Source organism: Cupressus sempervirens, chromosome 10, assembly GCF_028749045.1.
Source record: "Cupressus sempervirens isolate cs-2001-9-10 chromosome 10, ASM2874904v1, whole genome shotgun sequence".
In the NCBI taxonomy this organism is placed as follows: Eukaryota; Viridiplantae; Streptophyta; class Pinopsida; order Cupressales; family Cupressaceae; genus Cupressus; species Cupressus sempervirens.
Genome location: NC_143127.1, coordinates 36,097,364 through 36,119,150, shown reverse-complemented (window position 1 = coordinate 36,119,150; position 21,787 = coordinate 36,097,364). Strand labels below are relative to the sequence as shown.

The 21,787-nt window shown below is 38.6% G+C and overlaps 1 protein-coding gene across 1 annotated transcript in view; it reads right to left on the bottom strand.

The window, feature by feature from the left end:
- Positions 1–17,845, bottom strand: part of LOC149532439 (putative ribonuclease P/MRP protein subunit POP5) — a 76,871-nt gene extending 59,026 nt beyond the window's left edge. Inside the window, exon 1 of the mRNA XM_089803960.1 lies at positions 17,165–17,845. The gene's annotated coding sequence lies outside the window, so the exon portion shown is untranslated. The remainder of the gene's footprint in view (positions 1–17,164) is intronic.
- Positions 17,846–21,787: the final 3,942 nt, after the last annotated feature.

Here is a 21,787-nt window from a genome sequence, read left to right as displayed (position 1 = left end):
TAGCAGAGATCTTCAATACTAAGCAAGGGAAGAACGAAACCGTCTGCGTTTACGCCAGGAAATTAAAAGATTTGATAAATAAAATGGAAAGTAAGCCAACAGACGAACTTCAGAAAAGATGGTTCGTGGAAGGCCTACACTCAAAGTTGCGGAGGAAAATGAAAATTGTGCCACCGTTGTCATATACGGAAGCTTATAACAGGGCATTGGACCTCGAAAGTGAGCTGAAGACAAAGAAGAAGACGAAGACTAGCTCATCCGATTCAGATGACAACAAGCCTGCCGGAGATGATAGCAGAGACGATGAAGGCAACAGTAAGAAGGTTCGTGCCCTACAGAAGGACATGATCCGCATGATGGAGTTTAAAAACATGCAGAAGGAGCCAAAAGGCAGTGAGCTATGGTGCACGAAGTGTAAGACCGACGGTTATACTAAAGGATCGTGTCCAACGAACCAATTTTGTGACATTTGTCAGATCATGGGCCATTCGACAAAAGAGTGCCCCTTTAACATGAAGACAAGAAGATCTCCGCAAGTGCTTCTTACACAAGAGGCTTCCCTGTCGGGCAGTAGCAGAAATACAAATAGCGCAGGTGCCACATCCGGAGGGTACATGAATAATAATAGAGGGCAAAATAACAACAATGCGAACAATAACAATAATAATGGGAGCCAAAGTCGAACCCAGTATGATACAAACGGACAACCGATTGTTCAATGCCAAGCATGTAATTTGTGGGGTCATTTTGCGCGGGATTGTACAGCGGCAAACACACCGAAATTATTATGCAGATGGTGCGGACCCAGTGACCATGAAGATGCCAAGTGTCCAAAGTCTGGAGTAAACTTGATCATTGTCGGCACGGATGAAGAAAAGGTTCTGGCAATTACGCAGAGGCAAGCAAAACTGCCGACAGAGGAAGAAAGAAAATTGGGGAAAGCGCAGGCGAAAATGGAAAGGCATCGTCGGCAAGGACATCTCAGTTGAAGGACATCATCGGCACCTTAGCAAGGAAGTTCACAGAACAAAACATTGTACGGCAGATCTTACAAACGGAGATACCGGTCAAGATAAGTGACCTCCTTCTCACAATGCCCCAGTTACAGACGGCCATTCTGAATCATACACCATTTCCGAAAGCAATAGACGCAGGAAGGGATAGTAGTCCAACGACAGCAATAGACCCAATGCTTCTGGTGCTCACGACAGGAAGGCATTCGATGGTCATCAAGATGGGGATTTTGGGAAATGTTTTGATCGACACAATTGTCGACGGAGCGTCCGACGTGAATGTCTTACCGGAGGATACCTGGAAGAAGTTGGGAAAGCCGACGTTGTGGCCATCTGCATTTCAGTTGCTCACGGCAGACCAACATGGAATCAAACCGTTGGGAATCTTGAAAGCGCAACCGGTAACTATTGGAACACAACCATTTTTATAGGACTTCGTAGTAATTCCATTGAAAAGAAATGGATATGATGCTATTTTGGGACGGAATTGGTTGGTGCAAGCAAAAGTAAAACATGATTGGAAACGAAATACCTTATCAATGGAGCGCGGGGGCAAACGATTCATAATTGACCTGTACACACAAACGGTAGGTGAGGAGGCAGCATCGTCAGACTCAAAAGGTGAAGGCGACAATGACGACGAAGGAAAGAGGAGAATGGAACCGGACGAAGGAGTATTGACACTTGAAGGAGGATTGAATGACAATGACCTAGACTCGGTGAATGGCATTCTCCACTAGCAGATAGAAGACTACGAATTGTTTCCGAGTTGTAATATGTTAAGGGTCGATGACGGTGAGAAAATAGAGAAAAATAAATGTTTGAAGGAATACAGAGCAACGGAAGAAGGAAAGGCAGTTACGCCTGAAGCTGAGGGGAAAAACATACAATCCAAACCCAGAAAAAAGAAAGATCCCACCATTCAGTACACGATGAACGGACCGCACAGAAAGAAAAGAATGCATCGCACATAAAATTAGGTGAAGGGTGCCGACAACAAGGAAATAATCTAGATGCGCGACGACTGCAGCCACAGGGGCGACAGAGGTGACACAGAACTAACATAAGGCGTGGCATGATAAACTCAACAGGTTTCAGCCGGAGCAATTGGTACTCAAGTACGACGATCAAAATGAAATCAAACAGGAAAGGTTTAAGGCAAGATGGGTTGGACCATATCAGATCCGAGAGGTCGGCGACAATCGAGTGATATAGTTGGGGACATTGGGCAAGCAAGATGTACCTCACGCAGTCAATGGATCCTATCGTGCCAGGAAGATGCCGTTGCTGTCATCGTTACAGAATGATCAGATGATTCCCTCGTTGTTGTCGTTGCAAAACGGCAACGCCTCGAGGCAAAATTAAGGTGCTGCAATTTTTTAATGATAAAAAAATATAAAAAATGGGCCGCGAGCACTTGTCCGCGGGTAGGTTGTCCACAGGGTTCTCTTCTCGCTATTTTACGCGGAGATTCTTTTGTTGATGGAATACAGCAGTGCCCGCAGAAGCTTCCTTTCAGCCATCATAAAGCAAAACTCTGCAGATGTGAAACTGTCTTCACACAGGCAATAGCAATAACCTCCATCTAATAGCACAATGAGAAATTTTCCACATCGCCCGCGAGTGTAAAACAGTATTCCGGCGGCATTTTTTGCTCCATTTGTAAACGGATCCCAAGATTGAATCCTTGGAAGTGTGGTCTTTGAGGGGTTTGATTCTCTCTATCCGCGGGGTGGTTTTATAAGCCGTGGAATTCTTTTTGCTAGGAGATGTATTGGGCGTCTTTCCTTCTATGGGCGTCTTCCTTCCGCGGGCATCAATTGTCCCTGCAAATCATTCCTGTCAGAGTCTTTCCGTAGGTGTCTTATTCCATGAACCTTTCATAGAGTTACACTCTATGCTTCGAGGTGTGATGAGTTTGGCAGAAGGAAGGTGACAGGACGTTTTCCAAAAAAAAAAAAAAATGACGACAGATTGAAGTAGTTCAATGCATGATGTCAGGATGTCAGAAGGAAGGGGGAAGCACCAGCGGTTGCCAGAAAAAGTGTAGAATCGGTAGAACATGACAGAAATAGTGAGTTTAGTGCATTTTTTGTGTGGGTTTCGGAGTGTTAATTTGGTCTTGGCGGCGAGGGGCGCTGCCCCTCAACCTCGCCCTGTATTACGACAGGGAGCGCACCTGGGGCGCTGCCCCTCGACCCCGCTAGGGGCATTGCCCCCTGGACCCCCAGTCGTTGCGGATATCAGTCGTGGGAGTCTGACCAGTTGAGAAGACTTGAAGCTACTGCAGGCATGGAGTGTCTGTGTACCAGAGGCACTGGGAGTAGATGTTGGCCGAAAGGCTGTCTTGGTGGATGCATAGAGAGCTTGGGAGGAGTGGGTCATCCAGAAGGCAGTACAGCGACACTTAGCTCAGTGGAGCCAGTGTTGGAAGCAGAGAAAGCAGCACGGGTGGCTATCAAGGTCAGCTTGAGGAGACAATATTGTGTTAGCAAATGCTACAGATGCAACGGGATGAATGTGGAAGTGATGTGAAAGAAGCAAATTTTTTGTTGTAGTCACTCTGTTAATGTATTTTGTTTGTTAATTTATCTCAGATATTTTGTAATTGTCGTCTGGAGACGACTTTTTCTTTTGGGGGGATGATGTCGTCGGTGTTTCTGTAGCCGACGGGATGATTGTAGTCGGTGTTTCTATAGCCGACGGGATGATTGTCGTCAGTGTTTCTGTAGCTGACGGAGTGATTGTCGTCGGTGTTTCTGTAGCCGACAGAATGATTGTCGTCGGTGTTTCTGTAGCCGACGGGATGATTGTTGTCGGTGTTTCTGTATTTTGTAGCCGACGGGTAAATAGTTTGTAGCGAACATAGTGTTTGTAGCCAACGAACTCCTTTGGGAAGGTTTAGCGGATAGTATTTATATCTCGTTTGGGATCATTGTAAATCATCATTCATCATTCATCTTATCAAGCATAATGTAATGTTCTGGCATATGCAAATAATCTGAGTCTACTGTTCGTATTTCCATTGTTTGTATGCGTTCATTTATTTTACCCGTACGGTAAGCAGTCGCAAGATGGAGGAAGAGGACATTGTGGTTATCACTCCGGAGTTTACCCAAGTCCTAAGAGCATTTTATCGAGACTCTCAACATCACGTCTTCTGGTGTTGCTCTGAAGTTCACCGACCTCTGCAAACTTCTGGTTAAGCAAGATCGATGGAAACAACAGTTCGGTAGCAGTTCTAGCTCCATCTCCACAGAGCACACCTCTGCTACTAAATCCTTTTAGAAGGATAAAGGGAAATCTCAGCAGTCTTCTTAGCAGAAGTCCTCTACTACAACTTCAGAAGGCTCCCAGAAGAACATTCAATGCAACTATTGCCACAAGTTTGGTCACATGAAGGTTGAATATCGAAAACGATTAGCTACACAATCTAAGCAATCAAGTTCGTGACCTAAAGCAAACAATGCAAAGCACACTGAGTAGACGAAATTTTTTTACACCTTCATGACTAAAAGACCTATAGATCATGTGAAGTTGTATGCTTGGTACATTGATCCAAGTGTCTCTTGGCATTTCACCCACCATAGAGACCAGTTCACTAACTACTAGCCTTACTCAGATTTTGTTACTTTTGGTGGTGGAGAAGAGTACACCGATAAAGGCAACATTCAAATTCAGTCCACCGAGAGGAATCTCATTTTCCTCAATGTGTACTATGTTCAAGGGATGGAACTAAATCTACTCTTAGTTAGTCAATTACTGCGACATTCTCCACACTTGGATGTCACCTTCAGTTCACATCAATGTACCGTCACTAATAGGGCAACTCAGTCAATTGTTGCAATGGATCTTGAGGATCATGGTCTTTTCCAACTTACTTATTCTCGTGATTCTCGAGACTTAGATATGGCTGCTCGGTGGTCTTTTGTTAACACACTTTGGCATCAGTGGTATGGGCACTTAAATGTTCATTATCTCTCTTAGCTTGCTCGAGAAGAGCTAGTCCTCGATTTGCCAGAGATTCAGACTCGGCAGCTTGGAGTTTGTGATGCATTCCAAGCTGGGAAGCAACATCGCACACCTTTCATCAACGACGATTCATGGCAAGCTTCTTAATTACTTTAGCTTGTTCATGCTGATATCTACAATCTTATGGCCACTCCTTTTGTTCTTGGGTCCAAGTATTTTTTGTTGTTGATGATTTCAGTAGAAAAATGTGGGTGTATTTTCTTAAAAAGAAATCAGATGCATTTCCTGTATTTCAGAAGTTTAAGCCTTTAGTTCAAAAAGAGTTTGGGAAATCTATTATTACTCTTAGATCAATCAATGGGGAGGAATTTTGTTCTAATGAATTCTCTAGCTTCTTGGCTACTCATGGCATCAAACGTCAGTTAAAAACACCCCACACACCACAACAGAACAGTGTAGTTGAACGTCAGAGCAAAAAAATCACTGAGACAACTCAATCCATGCTCGAATGTAAACATGTTCCCAAGAAGTTCTAGGCAGAAGCAGTCAACGCTGCAATTTATCTTTTGAACTAGTCACCCACAGTAGCGATCAAAGGTAAGACTCTGGAAGAGGCCTAGTCCGCAAGCCCAAAATTAGTCACTTCAAAGTTTTTGGCTCCCTTGCTTTTGTTTAGATCCCTAATGTGTCATGCACCAAGTTAATGCCAAGAGTCAGAAACTTCTGCTTGCTGGAAACAGTAGTCTTCACAAAGCCTACCGCTTGATTGACACTAAGACATCTCGTCTCCTACACAATCGTGATGTAGTCTTTGATGAGCAACGAGGACCATTCATGCTTGTTTCTCCTATTCCTGATCCAACAAACTAGCCTATGAAGGCTCATGATTTGGGAGTTAGGCTTCCATTAGGTCCACTTGATGGGAGGGCTCCAGTAGCTCCTACAACTCCAAATATACCTGTGATCCCTATACAAACACCTCCAGCTTCTCTTGCAAGATCACTTCGATTTGTAGATGCTTCACCTAAGTTTGATCCAAATTCTTTTGATGAAGAACCTAATCACCAAGCATCTCTTGATATTAATGTTGGTCATTCTCCTCTCCGGCTTAAGTGGTGGGCTAAGACACTTGCTGATCTTCGTGATGATGAGCTCATTGATGGGAGAACTGCTTAGTAAAAGAGCAAACCTACAAAATCTGTTAACTTTGTTCTCGTGGCCAAAATTCACAGTGTGTTTGAATCTCACACATATTTTGAGGCTAAAGGAATTCTAGAATGGGAACAGGCCATGACATCTGAACACCATAGCCTGCTGAAGAATAACACCTGGATCCTTTTTGATCTTCCACCAAGGAAGAAACCCATTGGCTGCAAATGGGTTTACAAAATCAAATACAAATCTGATGGTACTTTGGATTAGTACAAAGCTCGTTTAGTTGCGAGTCTTTGCTCCTACTACAAAGATGAGCACAATCAAATTAGTCCTAGCCATGCTGGCACAATTTGGCTAGAAGGTCTATCAAATGGACGTCAAGAGTACTTTCCTAAATGGTGATCTCCACAAAGAGGTCTACATGACAACCTCTTGATTTCAAAACGTGGCTAACAATTATGATGATGCATTTTGCCATGTCATTTGACTACTTATATGATTGTGTAGTTTAAACTTTATTGCTGCTGCAAATATGTATATATTTCAGATTTATATAAGTTTTTAAATCGACAAACTTAAAATGAACCCAACCATGCCAACAAAATTGACCAAACCCATGAATCAAACCCTCAAACCAAACAATTACCAAGTCAAGTAACTTAATTTTAGCTGCTCATTATTACTGAGTCATTAAAAATGACCCATGATCAATTACTTGAACATTTGCAAAAGACATTCAACCCTAAGGAATACTTCCAAACACCTTGTGTAGACAAGCAAAGTTGTCCTAGGCTTGCAATGACACTTCTCACTAAGTTTTTGTAATGTCCCATTTTTGGGACATTAGGACATTTAAGGACATATTTATGTAATATTAAAATTGGCTTATGAGAGCATAATGTAAACTTATAAATAGTTCAATTTAATATTAGAAAGTTGGCTAAAGAGTGACAAAGGTGGACTAAGACGAAAAGATAGGAGGAGTTGAAGGGTCACATCTTTGAGCATTAAAAGAAGTAAGGTAGTTCATTTGCACATATGTTTTGATATTGATTTGGTATCGGGTTTCTCTTGGAGACATCTGTGAAGTGTTCAGCTTCGTATTCAGAACCTGAAGATGAGAACCTTCAGTCTCTACTCAGTTCAACATTGAAGGTAACTTTGTGACAAAGTTTACAGTTGCATTTCAGGTTTATTATCTAGCTATACAAATTGACTATCACTGTTTTTACGATCGGAATGTTATTGTATTGCTGAATATTATAATGCAATAACATTTTTTAAGTATTTCATATGAGCATTTTCTGGTATATTTGTTGAATCTTTATTGCGTAAGTGCTTTATTTACATTCTGAAAATTATTGTGGAAAATTGGGAAAAAATATGTCTAGTGGGATATGTATCAGAGTGTAATAACTCCAATAGGTTATAACTTCTTCAAACACCAAAAATCTTTATATTTCAGTTGTTTGACATTCCATCAAACACTTTGCATGCAAGCTCTGATACCAATATAATGACCCTGCTCAAATCCGACCTTAAAATGCTGATTGAAGGCTCGAAGGATTTTGTCAAACACTTTGCACACAAGGGGTCATATGACTGATATAACTTTTTAGATTGCTGCAATGACTCTTGTTTCGATTTGCATCAAAGAGAATGCTTACAAAAAAGACTCCAGATTGTCTAAACAATGATCTAACATGAATGTGCAACTAATTTTGGCAATATTCAACACAAACATGTGACTTAAACTACTTGCAATATGCAGCTACAGCAATTAGTAATTATGACAAATACTTTGGATGCAACCTAGGATGGCATTAATGCACTTACAACCAAGTGGCATTAATATAAACACTTAGTATGCAAAATTATAACATTATTTATGCCAAAAAGAGAACTTACAGCCAATTGACATTTTGTCAAACAATTGGCATGCAAACTAATAAGCTGATCATCAAACTCTAAGTTTGCAATATAGATAGTCTAAAAATCACAATGCTCTTTCAATTGCAAAATCCTAGCCTTCCTTTGATACCAATAATGCCAAATGGCAAACAAAGACAAGTACAATATGAAAATAGTGAAGTGCTAAAGCTATATTTTGTACTCAGCTGAAAATCTACTTTTCTCAGAAAATATGCCAAATGAGAAGTGAAGAACCTGATTGTAGATGGCTGTAATAATTTTCTACAATGCTGCCCCTTCTGCTTTGCTTTTTTCCGATCTGCTTTTTCCACTTGCTTTTTCCGGATTTGCTTTTTTCGTTTTTGCTTTTTCGAACTACTTTTTCGGATTGCTTTTTTTGGAGCTGCTTTTCGGACTACTTTTTTTTCGGGTCTGCTTTTTCGGCCTGCTTTTTTTCTCTAGTTCTGCTTTAAAATGATTCGGACCTGCTAAAAATGACCTCCAATAATTTCGGCCTTGCTAAAAATGCCTCCTGAAATGCTGAAAATGGCCTTAGGCCCAATGATGCCCTAGCTGAAGTGACTGAAGTATCACCTCCAAATGTGCAACCCTTCAGAAGATATTTCACTTCCTCAGTTATGCAAATCCAACGGAGTTTTCGTTCCCAAAGATCAACTGACTATCTGAAACCACTTGGCTCCACAATAGACTATGTGACTGAATCACAATTTGATGTCAAGAGAGAAATAAACAACTGGAGGATCAGAATGAAGCCCAGGATGCCTATTTATTTTTTTTTCTCCACTTTCTCCAGAAACTTCTAGAACATTATTTTATTTTATCTATTAAGTCACTTTATAAAATATTTTATAATTCAAGTCACTTTATTAAATTAATTAAATATAAAGTTACCTTTTTAATATCTATTTATTTGATAACTTTATAAATAATTAACTTAATACCACTTATTTATTTAATTAAAATAATTAATTAGTCATCCTCATAAAATATTCATTATTTTGGACAACCTAATTAATTAAATTAATTAAATCAAATTGCCTCCAAAATGGGGACATGACAGTCCGCCCTTCTTGAAATTGTTTGTCCCCAAGCAATGGCTAAACAATAAACCAATCAATCCGCCCGGATCCTAAATGTAGTTATGAACTATACTACTATCAATCAACACAGGCTCCTGCAATATCCTCTGCAATATAACCAAGAGAAATCCATAATCAAACTCACAATTACAGCTCAACCAAACTCCAAAATCACAACTGCCATAATCAGAAACCTACAAGACACAAACTCTTAAAACATTAGAACCCAAGTAAAGTGGACAACTGAAACTGCCAACAGAGTAAATACCATCAACGCATCCCACTGGCCTATATGGAATGTACAATCCAACTCTGCAACAATGGTGACCACTCCCACATGAAACAGCACCAAATACAAAGAATCCACACACTGTACATCTACTGCAGTTAACACAACTCTGCAGATTACCGGCCACTATCTCATAACCATAACTCCCATGCACCGCTGATGGCGAAAAGACATCACAAGATAAACAGCAAGAAATGGAACCCAAACCAAATCTGCCTGCCATCAACTCCTCAACACAAGGATCAAATGCTAACTGATGTACATACCCTGCTGTATAATGCTGATAAAAAGAACCAACCCCAATCAACAGCTCACCATGAACAAGTGATACAACCCACTGTGACTGATCACCAGCTAAGTCAGGAGATGTCATAGCCAAAGGAGTAGAATCAATAACAACAACCGCTGAAGCATCACTCCCAAACTCTTGCTCTAAGTCATGTATTATCAAGCTATCAACCGCAGAACCTATCGCCATGTCATGCCCATCACAACTCTCATCCCGTGGCGTCAAACCATCCCATAATTGATGACAAGCACTAGGAACCAAAGTACATCTTCGTATCATCATCTCATCAACATGGTCATCAAAAGTAAATTGATGAGCATACCTCACAGTGTAATGCCGATAGAATGCGCCAATCTTAGTCAGTGGCTCAGACTGCAATCCAAATGAAACTAACTGCAATCAATCACTAACCAAGCTGGAACAGACTACTAACTCTGAAGACATCGCCAAGGGAGTAGTATCACTAGCAGGAACCATGCCAACTGCTAGCTCACCAACATCACACATGATCTTTGATACAACATCTCTAGTCTCCGTGCCATCAGTACTAGAGGCCACCACCATGTTAGGCATACCACAACAATCTACTATAGCACCGAACTCAACTAAACCTGACTCTAGTGGGAATGGACCCGATATGCCAATATTAGTATCAAGGATGGATGCATCCCCATCTCCACTGTCTTTGACAACCTCGACCATGGACATCCTCGGATCACCAGACACCACAGCTTGTGACTGTACAGAATCTATTAAAGACTGAAATCGCTCTAACTCCATGGTCACCTTAGCCAAATGAAACTGTGACTCCTCGAAAGCCAACTGTGTACTCTCAAGAATCTCAGAAGTCACCTCGAGCTGTTGAGTAAGCTCACTCACCTCATCTTCCTTGGCCAATAATGCATCGTATATTGTACTTCCCCACTCCATAAGATGATCTCTGTCGGCTACCAACTGCATATAATTCTGTCTCAGAATCCGAATAGCCTCCCATAATGAGTGGATCTCTATCAAGGAAAGATCACTAGTAGGAGAACCCCATCCATAAACTGGTAACAACTAACGAGCAGCATCGAAATGTTGGCAAGCGATAGCAATGTCTCGCTCACTAACTCTCAACTGACTAGACATATGATGGCACTGGCTAGACTGTCTCCTACAAACCTCCTCTGACGCACTGTCTAAAGGAGTATCCTCAAAGTTACTGGTCTCTAGAGTATTACCATCCATATCCTGCGAATCAACTCCAAAGCTCATATCAACATACGAAGTATCAAAGTCTGTAGCACTACTGTCCAACTCCTCTGTACCAAAAGAAACTGCCAAGGAAACTAAGTCTTCAAAACTGCCCACTGCATCCTCCTGGATGCCATCAATGCCAATATGATCCTGGGACTCATCTGTACACACTGCCAAATATGAAAGATCATCAACACATTCCAGCAAGAATGGTCGACTGGATATATGAACAAAGCCCATCACCGGTGTATAAAAACTAATACCAACATCAGACAAGCTGCTGGCACAAGAAAAGACAACACCGTGCAATCTGCTAATCAAATCCATGATAGCACCCAAACAATCACTGCTACCAAAAAGTGTTAAAGATCTCCAGTCAACTGAATCCCAAACGCCAATATAACAATCTCGAGTCCATATCCGTAAACTAGAATCAATTGGTAACTCAAACAAACTCCTCACCTGAGCAATATGACCAATACTCCACATACCTGTCTGACATTGTCCCTGCATCCTAGATGTGAATGCAAGATGAACTCACAACATTATCAACGACCACAGATGATTTACGTGCCGCAGAAAGCTGAGTATTAGGAGTGCAAGATGAAACTAAACTCAACTCCATGCCATGCTTATCCCCATGTCTCTCCCAGTCCTGTAATGCCAATGGAGTATTCACCAAAGAAGCTCGAGTGTCCTCAAGCTTGCAAGAAAGCCTGTCAACTTCCTCCTCCTTCCTCCTCAAGGCATCTGAATAATCTCCGACAAGGCTAAGAAGATGGTCACAATCTGATAGAAGATGTAAATAACTCAACTTCATCATTCTCATTCCTTCCCTAATCGCCTGTAAGTCAACACAAGAAGAACCTGTTGTGACTCCTTTCTGTCTCTCCTACAGTTGAATCATCCAAATGTGATTCTCAATCAATCCATGCATCCTGTCATGATGAGATAAAGCCGCAACAATATCCTTGTCCCTTGTCTTCAGCTGGCTTGCCAAACCAAGTGAAGAGCTACTAGCCTCAAACATGACAGTATCCCCAACTGCTGTAACTTCATCCAGCCCAATTGTACTGTAATCACTATCTGTGTCAATCATGCAATCCGGTGTGCTTGTGATATCACCTTCTGATGCAACTGGCTCAACCTGCACAACATCTATAACCCCTTATGCCTGTGAAGATGATGCAGATAAACTATTACCTGAAGATGTGCTAATGTCTCCCTGTATCGAATCCGCATGTCTGTTAAACCCCTCATACAAGTTTTTGCTTGTCATAGGGAAGGTACGATCCTTAGACCTATCAATCAGGCTCTTTAACCACGTACGTGCCATAGGTGACAAACTCCTCTCTTTTGTCCAAACATACCATAAGTCTTTTGCCAAAAGTTTAGAAATTTCATCCTCCTCCTCAAACAGGATTGTGAACATGATGGAGTGCATTGATGTCAATACCCTACTGGGATGAAACTCGTCCATAATATTCCAAAATGTATTAAACATCCTGCGAATATCACCAATACAACCTATTGCCAGCATAATATTTTCAAATCTACACCTCGCAAATACTTCAAGTAATCTTGCCCTCTATGTGAAATAAGGGTCCCGGATGTTGTCCAACTTTTCGAAGCTTTTTACCATGGCATGAAGTATGTCTCTCATAATTTGATCGTCATAAGAATCAAGGCCAGCTATTATCCTCAGGATTTCACTAATGCAAGAGACAGTTGTAAGTCTTATTACCTCATCATGATGTCTCAATAATCGGGGCTTAACCAACGAACCAAATGCTGGAGATAAAGCTGTTTGCATAGCATCAGGTCTTGACTGATCAAACTTGCCTAAATAAGTTTCCAACTCCTCCAAAGTTCTTAGAAGGTCCTCTGTTTGCTGAAATGGACACTCTAATTTCTTCTTTACATTGTGCATTCTTTCTTCCAAATCCTTGTCTCCTGTTAAAGCCATACTGATAATTGAATACAATCTGAAATAACCCAATCAGGCTGGCAGGAAACCGCTCTAATACCACTGTAATAACCCCAATAGCTTATAACTTCTTCAAACACCAAAAATCTTTATATTTCAGTTGTTTGACATTCCGTCAAACGCTTTGCAAGCAAGCTTTGATACCAATGTAATGACCCTGCTCAAATCCGACCTTAAAATGCTGATTGAAGGCTCGAAGGATTTTGTCAAACACTCTGCATACAAGGGGTCATATGACTGATATAACTTTTTAGATTGCTGCAATGACTCTTGTTTCGATTTGCATCAAAGAGAATGCTTACAAAAAAGACTCCAAATTGTCTAAACAATGATCTAACATGAATGTGCAACTAATTTTAGCAATATTCAACACAAATATGTGACTTAAACTACTTGCAATATGCAGCTACAGCAATTAGTAATTATGGCAAATACTTTGGATGCAACCTAGGATGGCATTAATGCACTTACAACCAAGTGGCATTAATATAAACACTTAGTATGCAAAATTATAACATTATTTATGCCAAAAAGAGAACTTATAGCCAATTGACATTTTGTCAAACAATTGGCATGCAAACTAATAAGCTAATCACCAAACTCTAGGTTTGCAATATAGATAGTCTAAAAATTACAATGCTCTTTCAATTGCAAAATCCTAGCCTTCCTTTGATACCAATAACGCCAAATGGCAAACAAAGACAAGTACAATATGAAAATAGTGAAGTGCTGAAGCTATATTTTGTACTCAGTTGAAAACCTACTTTTCTCAGAAAATATGCCAAATGAGAAGTGTAGAACTTGATTGTAGATGGCTATAATAATTTTCTACAATGCTGCCCCTTCTGCTTTGCTTTTTTCCGATCTGCTTTTTCCACTTGCTTTTTCCGGATTTGCTTTTTTCGTTTTTGCTTTTTCGAACTGCTTTTTTGGATTGCTTTTTTCGGAGCTGCTTTTCGGACTACTTTTCTGCCTGCTTTTTTTTTCGGGTCTGCTTTTTCAGCCTACTTTTTTCTTTGGTTCTGCTTTAAAATGATTTGGACTTGCTAGAAATGACCTCCAATAATTTCGGCCCTGCTAAAAATGCCTCCTAAAATGTTGAAAATGGCCTTAGGCCCAATGATGCCCTAGCTGAAGTGACTGAAGTATCACCTCCAAATGTGCAACCCTTCAGAAGATATTTCACTTCCTCAGTTATGCAAATCCAACGGAGTTTTCGTTCCCAAAGATCAACTGACTATCTGAAACCACTTGGCTCCACAATAGACTGTGTGTCTGAATCACAATTTGATGTCAAGAGAGAAATAAACAACTGGATGATCAGAATGAAGCCCGGGATGCCTATTTATTCTTTTTTCTCCACTTTCTCTAGAAACTTCTAGAACATTATTTTATTTTATCTATTAAGTCACTTTATAAAATATTTTATAATTCAAGTCACTTTATTAAATTAATTAAATATAAAGTTACCTTTTTAATATCTATTTATTTGATAACTTTATAAATAATTAACTTAATACCACTTATTTATTTAATTAAAATAATTAATTAGTCATCCTCATAAAATATTCATTATTTTGGACAACCTAATTAATTAAATTAATTAAATCAAATTGCCTCCAAAATAGGGACATGACACAGAGCAGTGTATCCTGCCAGTCTATGTGGTCTCAAGAATTTCATAGAAACCAAATTGCAGAAATGAAATACCTACAGGTTATTAAAGACTTATTGTTGCCCTTGAATGTTGTCCAGTGAATGAAAAATAGAAGGGCACAAATATTTTTCTATGTTGTAAATGGTGTATTTAACATTGCAATGACCAGAAGTGAATGATTCAATTGCAAGGCTATAGTCGCAGTGTGATATTTGGAAAAATAATATTCTCCCTAAAACTTAAATGTTCTCTGTTGGAGGCAAACATTTCATTTATGTCACCAAGATATTGCAGAAGGATTCAGTCATACGGCTATTGAACTCTATGTGCAAAATAATAGATGCCAACTATATTCATTAACCTGGACAGAAATTTAAAAAAAAATTGTCAACGATTAACAGAAGTAGTTGAGTTGCTAACTTGAAGAAGTTAAAAGGACTACTAAAACATCTTCTGTGAATGGGAAACTAAGGAAACAACAACTTTATCAGTAGAACGTATTTCATTCAGCAGAGGCTCTGAAGGTGGTGTTAGACTACATGGTAGATGCAAGTAGCTGTCAGAAGGCATAAGAGTTGTGAAGAGAATTGAAGCTTTTAATTTGCGGTGTCGTCGACGACCCAAGGAGACACGAACAATATTTTGTTGAAAGAGTATTAATAGAAGGAACAAAAATATTCTTTTGCGCATACTTTCTATAAAGACAAGGAAGGTTACAGACAAAAGATTGTGAAAGCTCAGCGGGGCTGATTAATATTTGGAATCAAACTTCAGGAAAATTTGGTTTTATCGAAAGAGCTTAATGTAAGTTTTCCTCATACAAAAAATTGGTCATCGCCTATAATTTTGACCACAAGAAAATTAATGTCATGAATCCATCTCAGATTTTACAGTGTAGGCGTTGGGTGTTACAAATTTATTGTGTGCTGAGAAGTTTGGGAATTGAATATAATAATTGTTTGAGAGCTTCGGGGTTTTGTGGCTAATAACATTGATGTGTGGGCAAAGAAATTATTAATGCTCGCGATTATAATAGAATTTTAGCAAGAGTCTGTGGTGGCATGTCAAGTGACGCTCTTCACAGACTGCTGAATTTTTGCTTCCACGGAGTGTTGAATCTTAGCTAGACCCATTTCACATAAGTCGGGACTAATGAAATAATCTTTCTGAATGAGGTGTATTGGAACAATGAATATTTGTAGTATTAAAATGTGGATCACAAGTATTGTGAGAATTTGAAGGACGGAAGTTATTGTTGTTGCGGAAAATATTGTAGGAGTGCAAATTTTTCTAGACTAAAGCCTTATAGAGCCATATTTCCTACCCATTTGAATAAATAAGAACCAAGTCAAAACATTAAGGAGAATGTTTTAATATGAAACCTGGCGAGCTAAGATTACAATTCAATGTGTTCATGCCGACATTGTTAATGGGTTCCAAATGCATTATATAATGCATTAATTTTAGACCTTGGAAAAGATTATATGGTGTGATTATACATTTTGGCGTGTTTACTGGAAGAGTCAAAAATATATATATAATATTTGATACCAAAACTTGTCTAAGCGGAAATGTGAAATATAGTGGTTGGAGACAAAGGCTAGACACTCAAGACTTGATTTCCTTACCTCATGTGAGCGCAGAGAAATTGGAAGGAGCATTGCATACTAAGGAGTAAGAGACACTACCACAGAGGTTGTAGAATTATCAAGATCAGTGGGACGAAATCCTTCACATGCATATGAGTCTTGAATGTAATCATCAGCTAGCAGGGGACTCATTGGTTTGTATCTCTGAACGAACAAGAGCTAGATGAGATGCATATTATTATTATTATCATCATCACAATCGGGAGAGAATGTTCGTCGCGAAGTGATTTAGCTACAGCGAATGCCAACAGGTACGGAGACAAGGATTCCTTGGCAAGTTGAAGAGGGCCAGAAAAAAGAATAGTTGGGTTTTATTATTCCGAGATATCAACCGCATCAAAGCTAAGACTGCTAGCATTACCAGAACAAATCAGAATTTTGGAAATAGTTAGAAGAAAGGCAGCGTTAACAAGTCTTGGAAAAAAACGTTTCTTCACAAAGTAACTATCGAAGGTCGCATATTGTACTAATCTGCACTTAAATCTTGATCAAGAATGCCAAGTATATATGGCTAAGGGGGAATTTCATCAAACAGTTCTCAAGCAATCTGGAGACGCTCTGGCACCATTGTATTAATCTGTACTTAAGCTTACTAAAAATTATGTGAATACCCACTCGAACTATTTCGTCAAACAGTTGGCATAGACCCTGGTTTTAGATTCTAACACTGCTGAATAGATTCACTCCAGAATTAAATGACCATGTAAAATTTGGACTTTGAATGCAGAATACAGTTTCAGCAAGTTATCAGTAATGTGCTCATAAAATCACCATGTACAGCAGGTGCAACCAACAAATCTATTTTATAATATGAATGATATATGCTGAGAAAATCAATATATTGCCGATATATTTTCAGAATGCTATAACAGTATTACAAAATCGCAGGCAAGAAGGAAGAACCTGTGTGAAAAAGACAGCTAAACTGATCCTGGCCAACTTTTACGTGTCTGCTCTGAATATCACGGGTTCAGTTGCTGGTATGAACCGGATTGATGGGAGTGGTCGAATTGTCATGAGCTTGTGCCATTGCGTGGTGATAACTCTGCCGTATTCTATCCTGGGTATGTCTGAGATCACGGGTTACTGCTATAGATGGACCCCGTGCCTTCTGTGACTGCCGCTCGCTTTTCAAATGGAGTCGGCCACTGTTAATGACTCCCTGACGTAATCCACGGTTCTGAGAGAATAGACCCGTCACTGGTTTGCGTAACCCATTCCCTTACTGCGAACTCCCAGTGTATTCCGCATTCCACTATCTTGCACTTCTTTACCCAAACCGCCTCTTGCATCCAGACCGTGACTTTCTAAAAGAAGTTCATATTCAACCAATTCAAATCTGAATACTTATTTTATTTGCCGATTAATCCGCCCAGACTGTGCAAATGATGTAAAGAAGGAAGGTTGGGTGACGTCCAACTTCCTTAGAATTCCCAAAACTGGAGGGGTTACGTCCTCAGTTTCAGACTTGTGATGTTGAAGCAACCAGACTAGTGAATATAGGGGAGAGGATCTAATGCTTGAGCACTCTAATTTTACACTTATCAAAATCTTATGTAAAAATTTCAAATCGCTCTCAATTTTTTTTACAGCAGCTTACTTGATGAGTCGTCTACTTATAACTAAGGTTTCAAGTCCACGTCACATGTTATGATGCTACATCAACATGCTTTTTGCTAAGTTGTCCAAAATAGCTCAAAACAAAGTGAGACCAATGGTCGTGCATAAAAGGTACTCATAGTTGAACAGCTGATGTGGCATCACATCATTGGTTAATTTTTATAACTATAGGTACATTTTATTCAATTTTAGGTAGTTAGCATTGTACTAACAATTTTAAAGTCACAAGTATTGGTACGATGTTGTCAAAAAAATTGGACATTAAGTCAATAACTGTAGGTATTAAGTGAACAACTCCTACCACAACTACTAAAACATGTTCAAGTATTGGGTCCTCTCCTCTATTCTATTCATAAAATCTTGTGTGTCCAAATCCCAATGCGAGCTCTTCTTTTATAACGTTGAAGTGAGGGAAAAACAATGACGCAAGGAATGTGGGATAAAACACAATTTTCGTCCTACACTGAAGTCACTTTATAAAGTAAATAACATAATAACATAAAGTGACTTTATCCACACACTTTAAAAAAATACTGAAGTATATAAAATAAAACCTCCGATGTGATTGTAGGCATCATGTTAGCTAATGTTGTTAATCTATCTAGGTGTGGAGATAGATTAACATAGCGCGAAAACACTAGAGTTGAGAAGGGGACATGACACATATCCTCAAAGAAATGGAGGGATGTAAATGAAGAAGGCCGCAATGATAGAAAAACATCAAACAATCAAGAAAGCACAGTCACATCAAATAAGACGATCAAGATAAAGAAGTATTTCGATAAAGAAGTCCAAGGATTATCAATGAAATGTCTATTAATTTGTAAATATGGAAAGTGAGTAAGGTGAAGTCTGAGACTTTGTAGCGAGAGTTTTCAACATTGCATTAGGTTGAGTTCTATGTTTTTCATTAGATAGCAGAATATGACAACATTGAGTTTCATTAGTGAGCAATGATGGGAGTCTAACTCTACATGGACGATGAATAGTGGTTGTTGATAAACTCTAATCGTTGCTCGCACTAAAGAAAGGGTGCCGAATAAGTGAGGTTCTTGTTCAATCTAGTTCATAGGTGACGTATTGTTGTGTGATCAACCTATTAGAGTTAAATCTCTCTATTTTTGTTTCTCTTTCTTCCATAGATTTACTTCTATTTTTTATGGTCGCTCTTATTCTATGTTTATGTATTCTCTTTGTTCAATATGGAAACTCTCTCTCTTCAGAATGTTTCTATTTCTCTTTTTGTTCGTTATCGAAACATTCTTGTATATACTTGTATATATAGATCATTTATGGTCGTTGTTTAATAACATCTTCATTGTTTAACCATAATATGATATCAGAACTTTCTTTTTTGAAAAATAATAATTTCATTTTTTTTTTAAAATTAGTTATTTTTCGAAATAGGTTTTGAAAATCTTTAATTTCTTCATGAAATTTTAGACTCACAATTTTCAAAATCCTTTGCTTGGGTGTGTTCAAAAATTTGTTTATAAGGATATTGTCTAAAATTCGTCTAGGGTTTATGTATTTTTTTTTGTCTTGGCAGTTTTCACCTACAACTCGTGCATCATTTGCCTTTCCCTTGCCTACACAACCAACTTCCTCTAAAAAATGACTAGCTTTTTCCCTGGTCTCTAATTTCCGTTGAGCAATCTCGTTTTCCACCTTTTTTTACAATCAAATATGTCATTTTTTTATTTTTTCAAAAATGGCTAGGGTTTCATTTGAAACTCTATTTTTTGTGCTAGTTCTAAAATTTTTTGAATATTCTTGGCAGTTCTTGCAAATCTCAACTAAGTCGGTCTCTCTTTTTTTGGGTGCATCATTTTTTGTGCCTTGATTTTCCAACCAGTGGATTCATATTCTTTCTAGGTTTTTTGAGCTCTCTTCTTGGTGTCCTTTCAATTTTTTCTAGGTCTTTTGTCAATCTGCCTCCAAGTTTGTGTGTTTTTAGATATATTTTTTTTGCATCAAAATGTGTCATGGCATCTCTCTCCAATCTTCTCTTAGAAGGCAGTCAACGATTCAGCAAAAAGAAATACAACACCTGGAAGCACAGAATGATGACAATCTTCAAGTACTATCACCTTGAGGGGCTTGTTCTAGGTACTGATACTCGTCCTACCATAGTCAATGCTACCATAGACCAATATTGCAGAACATACAAAGTGGATTCCCCTACAAAAAAAATAATTTGAAGTTAGATTAACCATTAAGGGAGGTTCTTACTCAATCCAATTCATAGGTGATGTATTGTTGTGTGATCAACCTATTAGAGTTAAATCTCTTTATTTGTGTTTCTCTTTCTTCCATAGATTTACTTCTATTTGTAATGGTCACTCATCTTCTATGTTTTTGTATTCACTCTCTGTTCAATATGGAAACTTTCTTTCTTCAAGAATGTTCCTATTTCTCTCCTTGTTCGTTATAGAAACATTCTTGTGTATACTTGTATATATAAATCATTTATCATCTATGTTTAATAACACATTCATTATTTTACCATAATATTACCAAGTCTTGAAGACGGTGTGTGCATGTGATGCTACTATAGAATGGAACTAGAAGACTTGAATGAAGTTTTGGACAACAAAGGTAGTTAAAACTACTACAACTATAGAAAACGTCAAAATTGAAATAAGCAAACTATTTGTCAAAATTATAACTTGTTGAAGTAGTGCAAAAATAACTTAGTGGCGAATTGGGTTGCTTACTACAAACTGGTTGGGCAGTTCAAACAAAGAAATCTCAATTTAAAATGGCATCAAAGGACATATCAAAATTGGCCAAAATACTTTATGAGACAAGTAGCAAACTTGAGTTGGAATCACTAACAATAGAAAATGTTTTCAACTGTTTGATCCATTCAAAAGGATGTTTGTTCATTGTACGACAATCACCCTCTCATTTGTTGCAAATTGCTCTTGTTCTTATTGTAAGAACATTCAGTCAACACAAGTGGCTAAAACATTCAAATGGTGACCTAAATTGTTGGTTACTTCTTGTTTGGTCACAAGAGTTTTGGCACCTCAAGAACCTTTCAAAGAAGACATAATGAAGGAGGCACTTAATTTAATCATTGATAGTTTTCAAATTCTTGGGGACATCAGAAGTTGTCATTTCTCTAAAAGGGTTGCCATACTAAAATCATTTGCAGAGATCAAACTTTGTAATCTACTTGACTTGGAATTGTATGATTTTTTATATACTATGTTTCAACATTTCTTAGGCACAATCGGGAAAGAATATAATGCAAATGTTATTTCAGCCATGAAAAACATTATGGTTATAACAATAAATGAGAGTGATGCTCATTTCCATCCACTTTTACACATGTTAGCAATTTCGAATAGTAAACAAAAGGCTTTCAAAGTTGATTAAAAAATTGTCAACAAGGTGTTCAAACAATGTGAACCAAAAATTGTGAAGTATAAACAACAAGGTTGAAGAAGAATTAAATGCAATGGGATTACAAGTCTCACGATCTCCAACAAAAAGTAAAGTCTAGATGAGGAAAGAGTAGATTTGTTTCTCTGTCAAGAGGCCTAGATACTTGTACAAAATTGAGTTATTATTCAGGAAGGAGATATTTTGCAGCTGAATGGTGACAATGGAAAGCTTGCAGATGAAGGTAGTGTCATGACATATGAGAAGCAGATTAAAGATGCAACTTCAAATATATCTCTAACCATGCATGAGAAAGCAAACTGATTGATCCTTTCCAACCAGCCAAGGATGATATTGTGAAAGAACCCATCACTACTAATTAGAGGCATTCAAAGCTCAAAATATCAGAAGTTGTGACCTGTGATTTGATTGTATCTTCATTGCTCTAGTCTAGTCCCTTGTCCACTTGCTAACCTGAGACTAATCCCATACTTCAATCATCAGCAATATTGGAAG